Source organism: Carettochelys insculpta, chromosome 7 (assembly GCF_033958435.1).
Source record: "Carettochelys insculpta isolate YL-2023 chromosome 7, ASM3395843v1, whole genome shotgun sequence".
Taxonomy (NCBI): Eukaryota; Metazoa; Chordata; order Testudines; family Carettochelyidae; genus Carettochelys; species Carettochelys insculpta.
In genome coordinates this window covers 60,500,726-60,515,988 of record NC_134143.1, presented here as the reverse complement: position 1 = coordinate 60,515,988, position 15,263 = coordinate 60,500,726, and the positions used below count along the sequence as shown (strand labels likewise).

General features: G+C 42.6%; 1 long non-coding RNA gene across 1 annotated transcript in view; it reads left to right on the top strand.

Annotated features, from left to right (window-relative positions):
• Positions 1 to 14,981, top strand: part of LOC142015883 (uncharacterized) — a 32,210-nt gene extending 17,229 nt beyond the window's left edge. The window contains exons 2-4 of the long non-coding RNA XR_012646240.1: positions 9,425 to 9,540; positions 12,827 to 12,895; positions 14,077 to 14,981. This is a non-coding gene — a long non-coding RNA (uncharacterized LOC142015883). The remainder of the gene's footprint in view (positions 1 to 9,424; positions 9,541 to 12,826; positions 12,896 to 14,076) is intronic.
• The last annotated feature ends 282 nt before the right edge of the window (positions 14,982 to 15,263 follow it).

Genomic DNA, 15,263 nt, shown 5'->3' with positions numbered 1-15,263 from the left:
AGAGGCAGCAGTGGATGTAAACAGGGACAAGATTTCAGGATTTCACTGCTGGAGCCTTAAAATTCCTCTTCCCTTGTTGGACTGGAGTATCTTTTTGTTAGAGCACCAATGAAATTCACCACAGAGGCCATCTCCCAGCTGCGGGGCTGGAGGGGGTGAGTACTGGCACCTTTTTTTTTTCTTTTTTAAACCAAAAAAGCACTGCATTCAGTACTATCTCAGATGGAAGAGTGATACCTACCAAATCACTTGTAGCAATCCCTGCAGTTCTTCAGTTTTTCCTTGAAGGTTTAACACCCATGTATTGATCAGGCTTGGTTTACCACAGTTCATGACTGTATGACTGAAGTCATGGATTGAAGATATCTACTATCTGCATAGCAGGCATTGTGTGTATACATAATTGCTACACAGATAAACAAGTCCTAATAACCATAAAAAATAAACTGGCAATATATTTGAGTATATAATTAACATAATGAATAAGATTAAGTGGATCTGTCTATTGAGGTAATGTAAATTTTCCCATCAAATCAAGTCAGTAGTAAATAATAACTCTAGCACAGTATATTTGGGTAAATATAAGCTCTCATTGTTTCCCTGAGATAACAACTGACTAATCAACACATATTCATAAGCAGATTACAACTATGATTAATAATAAAAACAAATAATTCATATTAATTTGAAAAAAATTACCATTTGATTAGAGACCTCGGCATGATCTTTCCTAGTCATTCCCTCCTACTGTGGCATGCTTCATCCACCTGGACAATGAAGATAGAACACTGATTGGAACATAAATCTGAAAAAATATGAAATACGGTTGGTATGGTATTTTAAACAATCATAATTATAGGGCAGTTAATGGTCCTGCATATTAAATACAGACCTAAAAAATGCCTGCAGTCATGATTATAACAAGGCACCTTTCACAGAAGTATACTATATTTCCATGAACATTTCTAATGTTCCTGTACTGTAATTTAGGTAAAATATGTATTTCCCTATCTACAGGACCAGAGAGGTTGTGAGTTGAGACTGGAGAGACTTGTGTGACTCTAATGTTTTGCTATCAACTGGGACAGCTAGTAGAAAGGAAACATTTGTGAGTGTTACTATTTTATAATGATTCAACAAGAACTCGGGCAAATGTGATGCATGCCTTCTTGACCAACATGCTAAGGACCTCCACAGCTATAACCATTAATTGCTAATACTTGAGCTAAGGAGCCAAACATTCTTAGCTGAGGTTGAAACAGACATATTCTTTGGGATCAAGCACAGAGGAGAACCTGCAATACACATTCACCAGTGGGTTACATAAAAACACATACACATGTACGCATAGTTTCATTCTATCCTTGCTATAGACCTGAACTAAAGCCCATTCAAGACAGTGGAAAAGACTATCCCCAATTATAAAGAATCAGAAATGTAGAGCTCTAAGGAACCTTAAACAGTTATCCAGAACTATGCCACCATCATCCCTAATGAGTGTTAGTTTATCCAGTTCTTAAAAAAGCCCTCCAATTAAGAGGATTCCACAATCCCCTTTAAAAGCCTACTTGAGAGCTTAATTACCCTTACAGTTAAAAAAAATTTCTAATATCAAACCTAAATCTCTCTTGTGGCAGATTACGACCATTGTTCTACCTTCGGTGGGCATGGAGAACAATTGGTCACCTTTCTCTTTATAAAGACTTTTAACAGACTTCAAGACCGTTATCAGGTCCACCATCATTCTTCTTTTCTCAAGAGAAAACACACCCAGTTTTTTAACCTTTCCTCACAGATCATGTTCTCTAAACCTCCTATTGTTTTATCATTGTGTCCAGTTTGTCCACCTCTTTCCTAAAGTGTAGCACTCAAAACTGGAGAAGTACTCTATCTGAAGCCTCTTTGGTGGCAAGCAGAGCAGGACAGTTACCACTCATTTCTTTCATATAATACTCCTGTTCATACAATCCAGTATTGTACTAGCCATTTTTGCAACAGCATCATATTTTTGGAGCCAATTTTTTCATAATTTTCTATCTATGCATTTAATTTTAGTTCCAAGTGTGTAATTGTCTGTGCACTTGTCTTTAGTGCACTTAATTTTGTTGAGTTCAGACCAATGATCCAAGTCATCAGGATTGTTTTGATCTCTAATCTTGTCCTCTATCCTCCTTGCAAGCCCCTCTCCCAGGTTGGTGTCATCGGCGTATTTTATAAGCACACTTTCCATTCCATTATCACAGTCATTAATGAAAATGTTGACTAGTACTGGACCTGGGAGAGACCCTGTGGAGGAACCCCCACTTTTATAGCTAACCATTGATAACTGTTCTTTGAGTACAGTCTGCCAATCAGGTGTGCATCAGCCTTGTAGTAATTGTATCTAGATTACATTTCCTCAGTTTGCTAATGAGAATGTCCATGGGACTTTACCAAAAACCCCACCAAAACCAAGATATATCTACTGCTGTCCTCCTTCCACTAAGCACATAACACTATGAAACTAGGGCTTGGACTCAGACTTCATAACACAATATTTGGAAGCCATAGATCTCTTCTAAGACCAAATGTTGGGCTACGTTTTCGAAGAGAGGCTATGCTCTGTGAAAAGGTAGAGATTAAAACAAACATGGACTAATGGATTCAGCAGTTTCAGATAAGTTTTCATGTGAAATCAATGAGGCTACTTCTGCTTACGTAAAGCATGGAATTAAATGCTTTGTTGTACCAGGGTTGAAGTGCTGCTTGTTTCAAGAATGAGTCCAGAGTGTCAAATATTCCACTGATGTAATTGCACTTTGTAGAATTTCACCTGGTGACAAAGGAGCTCTCAATCATTTATATTTTGCAACGAAGGAAAACTGGTAAGAGATTTTGAAAGAAGCAAATCTGTATTCATCTACAATAAAAGTTGGATACAAAATGTGGCTCTGACAACAATTCTAATATGGTGGACATGCAAACAATAGTCAATGCGCTATCAGTTATCTTCAAGATCTCATGGAAGATGATCAAAGTCCTCGAGGTCTGGAGAAGTGCAAAGATAGTACCTATCTTTAAACAAAGAAACAAAGAGGACCCTGAGAATTATAGAATCCTATGGAAATCAGTCACTTCATAATATATGTTTATCTGAAGATTGTTTTCATTGTTTAATAATCAGTCAACTTTTCTGGATATTGCCTCACCTGGTTTCGATGGGATTTGCTATCTTCACACATTGGGGGTGCTTACTTCTAACTTCAGGGTCACCAATCTGCCCCTCATCCATCACCAAATACTGTGGGCACACTCAACAGTTCTTTGTTCTTCTCCGGCCCGTCCTCTCACCATCTGGATCCTGTACTGGCCTTCAGATTAGTCTCTTTTGAAATAAACACATTCTTCACTGACACCAACAAAAATTACATAGTTGCCTTTTTCCTTTTTTTGAAAACAGGTTTAGTATAAAATAGTCTAAGATTAAAGTAATTGATTACAGGCTGAACCTCTCTCATCTGGAACACACTCATCTGGCTACATCCGTAATCCAGTTTGATTTTAGTTAGCCAGATGACCACTTATGTGTGTGGCCAAGTTTCTTGTGGTCCCATAAAGTTTGCTTACAGCCACCAGTCCTGGCTCTCAGTGTTCTGTGCTGTTATTTACCTGTGATTTACCCCTACATGTCTTCTAAGAGCCCAGTAAGCCGTGGAAGGTTTGGTAATGCTGCTAGACCATATTGACCTCCCCGGTTCAGAAGAGGTACACTGAGGCATATTACATTGCATAAGGATACATTTTAGCTACATGATTACAACTGAGTCTCCCATGCTTCTCTGGTCACTTATGCACACTCTCCAGAGTTCCGCTTTTTGTGGGTGTTCTAGGGTATTGTTCAACTCTTTGGGGACTACATGGCAGTTAATACAAGTAACAAAAGATTTGCAGAGGATTTTCTTAAACACACACACTTGACTCTTAGCCCACACAGAAGAATTACAGTTGTATGGTTTAAAAAAAATAAGTATGTCTGAATGCCAGCCCTTCGTCCCCCAAGCCTCTGATTTCTCACCTCTCCTGAAAGTTCTTGTATTGGGTCAGTGCTTGCTGTAAAAGGTAACTACTCACACTCTCCTCCAGCAGCGTTTTCTTTTTCTAATAGGAAAGCGGTTCTAGAGATTATCACTTGTAAAAACAGTTTGTGACCCCTTTTCTCATTCTCTGCCTCTGCTAGCAAATATCCGTGCTCCAAATCTGCCTGTTGGTTACCGGGCAGAGTCAGTGTGCAACAAACCTGTTGTCTCAAAATTATAGGGTAATTCAAGGTTGTTGGCCTCTTTCATCTTCTCAGACAAAAGTCTGGTTCTGCTACAAAATGGAGGTTTTAATCCCACTGGAGGTTACAGTCTAAATGATATTTCACAGCACAAAAGGAATTAACAAATTGGGAGACCCATTACCCTGTAAGTTTTACTGCTATTTTCTCTTTATTTTTTAATACCTCTTGTTTTTAAAAGGACTACTCTGGTCCTGGGTGACTTTATGCAAACAGTACCAAAGAAATGTTCATCCTCTCAAGGGAAGTGCTGAAGGGTCAGGATACAGTAGTGTCCTCTTCCACTGAGGTATATCACAAAGGCATGGAAACAGAAGAGAGAAACCTGGAGACCAAAAAGATGACATGATTTGCTGAGGGCATGCATGACACATTAATTTAAGCCAGCAACAAACTGGAGCCTTGATGTTTAAAAACTATTCAATTTCTCCTGGCAATGTGGGAGATATTTATAAACTGCATATTGATAGAAAAAATGACCTACATATTGCTCCTCTATAAATAATTAATTGAAACCTTTCTGGAGCAGCACTTACCAGCAACAGACACAGCTTTAATATTTTCTAAACAACTATAATAAGTTACCCTAAAGACCATGACAAAAAAAATCATAAAATACACTATTTTTCTGTACGAAAAAGGAAGATCCTTTAGCTATTGGAAAGGAAAATATATTAAACGCATCTCTGTTCAAATCAAAGTATCTTAATCATTCAGGTCTCATGGCAGCAAGTCTCTCAGTGCTACTAACCTCTTCGTGAAGCAGGGCCATAAGTGACTTCTGCATGGCTGGTCATTTATCTCATGGGCTGTTTTGAAAGGAACACGCTCATCATGCAATATCATGGTAGCAGCACTGAAAAAAAAAAAAGAGTTCTATTCCTGTAGTAATTTACCCCTTAGATATGCAGAGCAGTTTTAGACCTTGTTCTTTGATAAACAGCTAATGTAATATTGAAAAAAACTAGTAAATCCAATTTAATGGAGACTGAAATACATGATTGTACCATGGTCAAGGTCTATTGGTATTGTTCATATTATGTTAATAGACTCTTCATTATGCATATTTATTGAATTCAGTGCTACAGTTCCTTTGCCTGAATTTTTATTATACAGCTAGGTAACAGCTACCTTCACAATTTAATTTGTACAGGAAGGGCACATCATTCAACTTATATTAAGCTATTTTGCAGCTTACAGCAATAACCTGTTGCCCTGCTTCCATAATACATATTCTATAATGCATTTATGTGCAATTGTAGCTATCTTCACATTTTGTTTATCTCTTTCAATTGAACTTTACTTACAGCCTAACAATATTTGTCATTTTTGACCCTGTTGCAGAATTTTCCACACTGTTTAGCACATAATTAGGGTCACATACCTGTTGTTTGAAATGAAGGGCACCTAGGCTCTCCCTCTCACCACTTTCTTTTCCCTTTAAATTAGAGTGCCACATCAAGTTCTTTACTTAGCACTGGATGCTGTTGTGCTGGCATTTCACTTTTGGAGTTGTTAGACACACACACAAAAAAAAATCAATCAGTAAAAATACATATGTCACATACTTATCTGATGTAAATCATCCTAGCGCTTTTGTCTTCAATTGAATTACACTGATTTGCACTAACTAAGCGTCTGTCCCTCTAGGTTAATTAAGGATCTGACTGAAATATTACTGAAGTCAGTAGACTTTGATTAAATTCAGTGTAACTTGGTTTGGTGCCTGGACGTAGCATGGCCACACCTCCCATTTTGGCCTGGACTGTTCCTTCTTTAAGCCTTGTCTTGGCCTTCCTGACTTCTCTGGCAAAAATGGGTATTTGTCCTGTTTGCTCTTCCCAACTTGATCAGTTGGCAAAAGCGAACAAGACACAGGGCCATTTTTGTCAAAAAAAAATGGGGTCCGATGGAACATGTAGAGGGGAAGGTGAGCTGCAATCCCAGCCCCGTGCTAGGGGTGCAGGAGCAGAGCTCCAGCAGGGGGTAGGCTGGCCTTAAGTGAGCAGTGACACCAGCCTTTGGGAAAAATGGTCACCATATCCAGTATGTGTGTTGCTGCTTGCTTGAGAGCCTTGCCTGTCCACCATGTGGGGCAGGAAGGCTTGGGCCAGCCACATGCAGAGAAAGAGCTTACTAGCCACCCTCCTGGAAGCCATCCTGAGGTCATGACGTCCCCCGCCCATCCCCTGGGTCATCAGCCACCAGTGGAGCTTCCCCACAAGCAGCGACTGGTGGGAGCAGCTGGTGCTGGAGGGCTGGGGTGATGACTGGTGGCTACAGAACTTCCAGATGACCAAGGGGACATTCCTAGAGCTGTGCCACTGGAGACAGAAGGGGAGAGGGCCATTTGGACCAGGTGCAGGTCTCTGTGCCCCTGCCCACCCCCCCCCGAGGGTCCATGTCCCTGGGTGCCCTGCAGGGGTACCGAAGGCACAGGCCCACTCACTGTTCCCTGGTCCTCCATGGCTGGCCGGCCTGTGGTGCTGTCCCATTGTCCCCATGAACCCAGGGAGCATAGCCATCCAGGGTCCACATGCACCTGGGCTGGCAGCTGTGTGAGATGCCTGTGGCCACCCCAGGTGGGACTTGACATTCCCTCCCCAATCACTAAGGAAGATAGTGTGCACACCACCTACCTATGGGTCCCTCCAGGAAGGCATGTGAGGCACAATCTGATGGGGCCTAGCTGGAAGGCCGGGATGGGATGTCAATGACGAGGGCCCCCTCATTTGAGTCCTCATCGCTGGTGGGGTCAAATTGCTGTGCTGTCCGCAGTCACCTGGTGCTGGCTGATGGTACCAGGTGTTCCTCGTCCTTCCTCACCATCTCCGACTTGGTGTCAGCCATGGACGTGCCGAAGAGGATGGCCCTAGGAGGCGGTGGAGCTCCTTGTAGTAGAGGCAGCTTGTGGGGACTGCCCCTGACCGCCCGGCTGCATCCCGGGCCTGCAATACCCCTGCCACTGTTCTTTGACCTTCAGCCAGACCTGGTCTGGTGTGTGGGTGGGGTGACTGCAGCCAAGCAGCCCCTTTGCCAGCCACTTGAAGGCCACGGCATAGTGGTGATGGACTCCTGTTTGTTGGAGGACCTCCCCATCCACCCCTAGGGAAAGGAGGTCCTGGACGTCAGACTCTGTCCAGGACGGGGCTCTACACTTCGGGGCCTGTCCCGCCTCCTGGGACAACTCCCCACTGTCCTTGGAGGGCCTCTGGGGTGGTATGGGGAACTGGCTGGCCATCGCAGTGGCTGGTGAGCTGGAGAGCAGTGTGGCCTCACTGCTGCCTGCATGCTTTCAGCTTCCAGCCTGAGGGTTTCTGGGAGCCTGCGTCCTTAAGTGCGGCCGGACTCTGGGGCCATAGAGCTCCCTTTGTGCTGTGACCAGTGCCGCCTCCTGCCAGCTGATTGCCACCATGGAGGACTCCCTCTTTCAAATGAGTGGGCCGCGGAGCATCTACACTTGCTGTCTTTCGAAATTATCTTTCGAAGGAAGGTGCTCTTCCCATCCTGGGAATGGAGGACCGACTTCGAAAGAACGCGGGAGTTCTTTCAAAGTTACTTTTGAAAGAGTGCGATGTGTGTGTAGACGCTCCGGGGGTTCTTTCAAAAGAACTTGGTCTTCTGATCTGGATTTCAAATGTACTTGCTAGTGTAGATGCAGCCTTTAATTATGCCAGTATTACTTCACATTTAATTTCAGTTTTCTTTCTTAAAACGTGAGTTGCCGCAAGCTTCCTTCTCAAAATCAAGACTTTATTACCAATCACAATCAAAACACAGATACCGTATCATATCCCATAATGCACTGCACATATTAAAGGGGGAGTTATCCAAAGTTTCGAGATCACATACTCAAGTATCAGAGAGGTAGCCACGTTAGTCTGTATCTTTGAGAACAACAAGAAGTCCTGTGGCACCTTATGGACTAACAGAGCTTTTGGAGCGTAGTCTTTCGTGGGCAAAGACCCACTTCATCAGATAGATATAAGTTGTTTGTTGCTGGGCTTTTAGACATTCCCCCTTTATCTAAAATAATCAGGAGTGAGTTTGGGTTTTTTTAAACTTTGCAATTATAGTGTTGGGAGTCACAAAGAAGTCCTCAAAGGGCTGTATATGGCTCTGAGGCTGCAGGTTGCAGACCCCTGTCCTAGGGTCTGACTTCCTCTCTCATGCATGAAAGTCTTACAGATTTCCTTAATTCTTTGTGGAACACAGAGCGTTGCTGCTGCAGCAATACAAACAAGCCAGAATAGAGATCGGGCCCAACATTCAGATGCCAAATAGATTTTAAAAGGAACTAAAAGCAAGAGACTATTCCAGCATACAGAATCTGGAACTGAATGACACACATTAGAGAGGGGGATATACTTATTCTGCCTGTATGACCATCTCCAGATAGTGCATTCTGCCATCTATTTTCTAGTATTTATTGGTCCCATCTAGCTCAGAACATTCCAAACAATAGACTATGCCACAGGCTAACAGCTGCTTTTTAGGACATAAATGTACCTTTAATCACTTATCAATAAATAGCAGGGTTAACAATAGGTTCTCATTTTGCCAAGACTTGTTAACCATTGTTAAGTTAACTTTATTGGTGAGGCTCACAGGCCAGTTATGCTAGCAGCCATAGTGTAGGATCTTGGGACCCTACAAGTATCTAGTCACATGGGGGAATAGAAAGGATGTTCCTTTTCAACCGTGTGCAAATGAGCTAAGCAGAGTAAAAAGTTAAACAAATAACCAAACCCCAAAACAGCAAAACAATCAGATATGGTTTAACAAGTGGATTTTAAATCCAGGCCCCAAATACCACCCTTGGTAACTAACATAAAACATGAAATTGTGAAATGCCTCAACTACCTCAGTCTTCGAGGCAGAGGGCCAAACAATTCCAATGCTTTAACTAAGGTGGATCCTGGTTCTCATTCACTTTCAGTGACATCAACAGGAACAGTCACAGTCTGTAAAAGAGCAGGGGCTGGCTCTGCAATCATCCAAAGAATGCCTGGTTTATGGGCGAGCGATCCACAGGACATTTGCACCCGATCTTGGGCATGTCCAGTCCTTTTAATGATGTTCTCTCTCTTCTTTCCTGGGTGACAGTGTTCCTGAAGACTGGTCCTGATCCTGGAGACTCGGCCTAGTCCATGATGTTATGCAAAGACAACAGAACCATAGGTGCTTCTACGATGGACAGAAGCAAATGGCAAATGAGCAAGGTTTATCAAAGTTCAAGCCTGTGTAACCCCAGAGGCACTGAGGCCACTGACAAGGGAGAGCTAAGTCTCTGCCATACAGCCTTGGCTGAGCACCAGCTACCTTTTAGCTCCTGTGGTAAAACACATGGTTTAGCTCCTAAGATCACAGATTCATTCCCTCCTGCCGATGACCTGCGTTCATCAGCCTTATACATGAAAAAGTTCTGAGGGGGCAGTTAGCCATGGACCAGCCAGAAACAACTCATGCCAGATCTTTCTGGTCACACAGTTTCACGCCCTTCTTAAATTAGAGACTCTTGGCCTCTCTTTCTCTTTCAGGAAACTCCAGGAAAATGTAGCTTTAGACTCCATGCTGGGTTTTGATAAAGAAGGATTACGTTCACTCAAAACAATACATTAAACCAAGATATAACATTTATATTAAAATCATGCTACAGACTCTACCTTTGCATGTCAGAATAGTATTGAAATCTCTTAATAAAACTGTATAGAGAAACCATGCACATAGCCACACTAGATCAGGTTCTTATCAGAGACATATTACTAAGAACTAAAACCCCCACATTGGTCACTCAAGGTCACAAAGATATATATTTTTAAGATGTTTCCATTGTGTAGTCTATAGTTATTAGACCTATAAGGAAACAGTCCTTTAGCAGACAAAGATGGAAGGCATCTTGGAGAAAACACGTCTCAGGCTATGGCTATTGTTGCTATTTCGGGATACAAATAGAGCATCTACACACATAGAGCCTATTTTGAAGTAGAGTCATTGGACACACTCTGGCTTATTTTAAAACAGTCTCTATTCCCTGTCTACGGAGCCAAATGCATCCTGAAATAGCAACCCTGGGGCTACGTGCTGCGCATGAAATAGCAAGGCTATTTCAAGCGCGGTATTCCATTTCTACCACCCCTCATTGTGAGAGGGGTAGTGGAAACCTCAAAATAGCCCCTTGTTTCAGGCCTTGGTGCCATTTGGCCAGCACCAAGTTAAAAATAAGGTAGTTCGAAATAACTTACACAATTTGTATTGAACAAATTGTGTAAATTTGAGTTACAGTCTAGACATCACCTCAGAGTATAAAAAAGTGCAATATAACAATCTGCTAATAAATCAATGAATTGATTAACTTTCTTGCAAGGAGAGTTATATCAGTGTAAGCGGGGCCTGATGACAGCAAGTTGCAAGGGAGACAAGATTTCAGGAACAAACTGTGTGTATGTGAACACACCTTCTGAAAATCACCAAGAGTTGAATGGACTCAAGAGACTGACCTGCAGAAGTCCCAGCAGAGAGGCAGATGGCAGAAGGTGACAAGTGGCTGGCGAGGTGGAAAACAGATGGCAGGATGGCCAGTGGAGGGGAAACATGGCTGACACCGTTTTCTCTAATTTTGCCCACCACGGAGCAGACTGAGTTTTCTTCTGTGCACCAATGTGGAGGTGATACGTGACACAGATGTCTTGTGAGACACATCACCTTCACACTGTTGCATATAAAGTTTATGTGATGGGAGTGGAGCCAACAGGCTTGGCGTGTGGGAGGGAGCTCAGGGCTTGGGCAGAGGATTGGGGTGCAGGAGTGTTGGGGCAGAGGGTTGAGGTGCAAGAGCCCTGGCTGGGGGGTGCAGGCTCCAGGGTGGGGCTGGGGATGAGAGGCTTTGGATACAGGAGCAGGGCTCCAGATTTGGGGAGGGGCTCAGGGCTGGGGCTGGTGTGCAGTGGGGAGTATAAGCTCTGGCTGGGTGTGTGAGCTGTGGGGTGGAATGAGGGATTTGGGGTGCAGGTGGGTGGTCAGGGCTGTAGGAGACGTCAAGGTGGAGTGAGGGGTTGTAGTTCAAAGTCACTTGGGCAGCTTGCTGCTGGGGCCATCAGGAAGGGACTTCTCTCCAGCATCCCCTGGGGCTCTGTGATAGAGTTGACAGGGAGGGCCCTCCTCGTCCTCCACAGCTCTGCCATCCCCAGCCAGGGCTCTTGCACCTCAACCCTCTGCCCCAACAGAGCAAATCTCTTTGAGAGAGATCACAGTCCACTGCAGTCCCGAACCCCTGCATGGAGCTTATTCGCATCTGTATGGTGCCAAATTGGAAGCTGCTCAGCCACATGGCTATGAAGCTTAGAGTAAACTTAAGTGGCTAACAGGGCAGGCAGCCAGAGCAAATGCTCAGATGGAGGAACAAGCAAAGTGTCATCTTCTTTGGGTGGGAGGCGAACTCTCAGAGAGGAACCTCTGCACACTGGGTGCTGACTGCTGCCCAAGGACACCCACTGTGAGTGGGGGATGGTGAGGGAGCAGAAAAGGGTATAGTAAAAGATCTTTTAATTGTAGAACTCAAGAACATGAGGCAGAAGACACTGCCACAGGCACTCTAGGGTGGGTGTCTTGCTCCAGTTTTATGATTATGAATCCTACTTACGGCATTTTCACGGGTGATTTCTCTCCTATATAATAAAAAGGTTCTCTGCTTGCAAGTGGGGAAGTATTGCCCATCAGCATCAACGAGAACACTGTGGTGGAGGAATTAGAAAGAGCAAAAAACACTGAGTAAGAAGAGAAATCTGAACAAAGCTGGACAGGAGTTGCAACATCCACTATAGCTATCTAATACAGCTGTCCTAACACAGGGTGTATCTCTACTACACCTGAGAGAGAGCCTCCCAACCCAGACAGACAGTGCTTGAATGAGCATATCACAAATAGCCATATGGACACTGCATGTGGGGTGGGAGCTCTGGCTCTCAGGCCAGGTGAGTTTGAGAATCTATGATAAAAATCCATACATATTAGTCTGAGTCTCACGAATACAAATCTGTCTGTATGGGCCAAGACACTTGCTCCCTGCTGTAGTGTAGACATACTATAAGGGCTAGATTCTGGTGATCTGATTTACACTGGCGTAATCTAGAGTAAGCACTGCTATTCAGATTTGCAATGGTGTTCTGTGGTTCAGATCAGAGAGCCAAAGCCTTGGCTGGTGTAAACTAGTCATTTCAATGGAGCTTGGAGCTCTGCAAATTTACACCAGTTGAGGCTGAGGATTTGGCTCCCTATTCACAACAGTTTCTCGCTATATCCCATTATATTTCATCTCTCTCTCTGTTCTCTGTGCAACCAATGACTTGTATTGTTTCATTTATCAAGCTTTCAAGATTTCATGCTGTGCAATAGGGAATACTGAAACCTCCCTCTATGACTGTGGTAACCACTTGCAGTCATGTGCTCTGATGCCATATCAAACATTTTACTTGCTGTCCTACATTCTTTTATTTTCTCTCACAAAAGGAGGGAGAAGACATAAGTATGGAGAGCATGGTTTTCAATTTGCATTTGGAATGTGCTGTGACTCTTAAGGTAGGTCTTCCCAGCAAATAACTATCCTAGCATCTACGCTGCACAACCGCTAGTTCAAAACAGCAGTTGGCTTATTTCAAAATTGGTAAACCTCTTTGTACAAGGCATAGTACCTATTTCGAAATAGATATTTCAGAATAGGGGCTCTGTAGACAGGGAATAGAGCCTATATCGAAATAAGCCATAGAATGTCCAATGACTGTATCTCAAAATAGGACCTATTTTTAAATAGCTCAGTGCTATTGTGAAATGCATTTCTGTGTGAAGCAGCATTATTTGGGAAAACAATATTCTGGAATAGCTCTTCTGGAATAGCTTCTTTCGAAATAAGGCTGTGGTGTAGACATGCCCTAAGGCTATGCCTATGCTAGAAGTATCTGTCTACAAAAGTTACTGGTGGAAGAGATGTTCTGACAAAACTTCTGTCAACAGACTGCGTCCACACATAAAAGCAGATCAATCTTTTGATCCACTCTGTTGACAAAAGGGCCCCCTAGAGGATCTACACAGCTTTTTTGTTGATAGCGTCTGTCAACAAAATGCATTTTTGTAGATGCGCCGCAAGTTTTGTCTACTAAACCCCAGTTTTGTCTACAAAACTCTCTAGTATAGATGTAGCCACAGTGTTGCCAGCTTTGATTTGACTTATTCCTGATCGTGTCATCACATGATGTAATCTTTAATTAAAGATTATTTTTTAATTCTTGGACAATCCTGGACTGTTGGCATCCGTAGTGATACTGTAGTAGGCAGGAAGCACTAAACCGATAGCAAACCCTATGTAGTGCTCCTCACCCAGGCAACGTACACTGAATTTAGTTACTTTCACCCGGGTGAGAATGGAGTGATTTGTGCCCGGGTAAGCTGCACTATATAGTGCTGGGTGCCTTCGGTCATGAGATACTATATAGTGCTGCTTACCTCTAGTGTTCCGTGACTGCCACAATACCTGAGTTGTGTCTGCTGAGCCCATAGTTAACCAGACATTTCAAACAGGGAGAGAAGGAGTCCTTCTTGGGATCAGGCCAGGGGCCAGTGCAAGATTTAATCTCATCTGGTCATTTTTAGTTATTCTGTAATTCATGGGAATGGTTAGTTTTCTAAAACAGCACACTAAACCTGCCTGCTTTGTTGAGCAGCACACTATTCATGCTGGGATTTTTGATGCTTTGACTTTCTAGGTTCTAAAGGTGCTGCCTTCGCATCCACTAGTATTGCTGCTCCCACGGATTCTTAGGCAAAGGGCCAAGTGTTCAACTCTGAATCATCACATGCCAAGATAAGAAACGTGATTTTAAAAGCTGAAAAGAAAGAATTACTGGTGCAGAAATCAACATGAAGAATGGATAGAAGAAAGAACCATAAAAAAAAAAAAAAACAGGCAAGGTACAAAATGAACCTGTTTTTACATACTATGATGGAACAGAAGAACAGGTTACTCTGATGTTAGTAATAATTACCTGATGGGTGATTTGATTGGGAATAAAGATACAATGTCTCACTTTGGTTTCACTAAGGGCTGATATTCAGAATGGTGCTGATGTCATTGGAAGCTGCTGATGTCCAGTACTTCTGAAAATCACATGGTGGGTTCTTTAATTAATCTGAAAGGGTGTGGTGTCAAACTTTATGCCAAAAGTTCAAGACTTTGGAAACTTCAACTCTTTTTACAAGGGACTCCATCTCCAGTGACATTCAGCTAGTTGCAATAAATTTAATATAGTTTTATTATTTCCGACTACAGTAGACTCTTTCGTACCCAGCAGCCCCAGGACCGGGAGGTTGCCAGATATTCAAATATTCTGGATGATAGAGAGGTAGACCTAGTAATGCAGAACACTAAAGAGAAAACAAGATTAGATTTTAAGAACCAAACAAAAACGTATGCAGAGTACTTTATTCATTAGCAATTGTATTGTACACTGTAAACTTATACTCTATTTGCTGTATTTACTGACATTTATTTTCACTATACTGTATTTATGGAACACATAACTAAAATTTACTTATGACTAAAATGCGAGTTGTTTGAGAGTTCTAGATTAGAGAATGACAGATTTGAAAAAACTTATTGTATAAAGCCCAATAAAAGATGAATACATAACTATGCAACTTATAAGCCATATAAAATTATAAAATATGTCAATCAATGCACTTCACCTCTATTCATTCTTCCAACGTAAGGCAGAAACTAAGGTTACCTAACACTTTGCATTGTAAGACCCCGTTTTCAGTTACCTGTAACTGTCAGAGTAACTGCTTGGGTCTCTCTTTCTCTAAGAAAGTTTAAGTAAAAGTGGTTCAGCCATTTCTCAGAATGTGAGCAGGGAAACAATACATGGTTTTGCCCATGTTAAAACATCCCTAC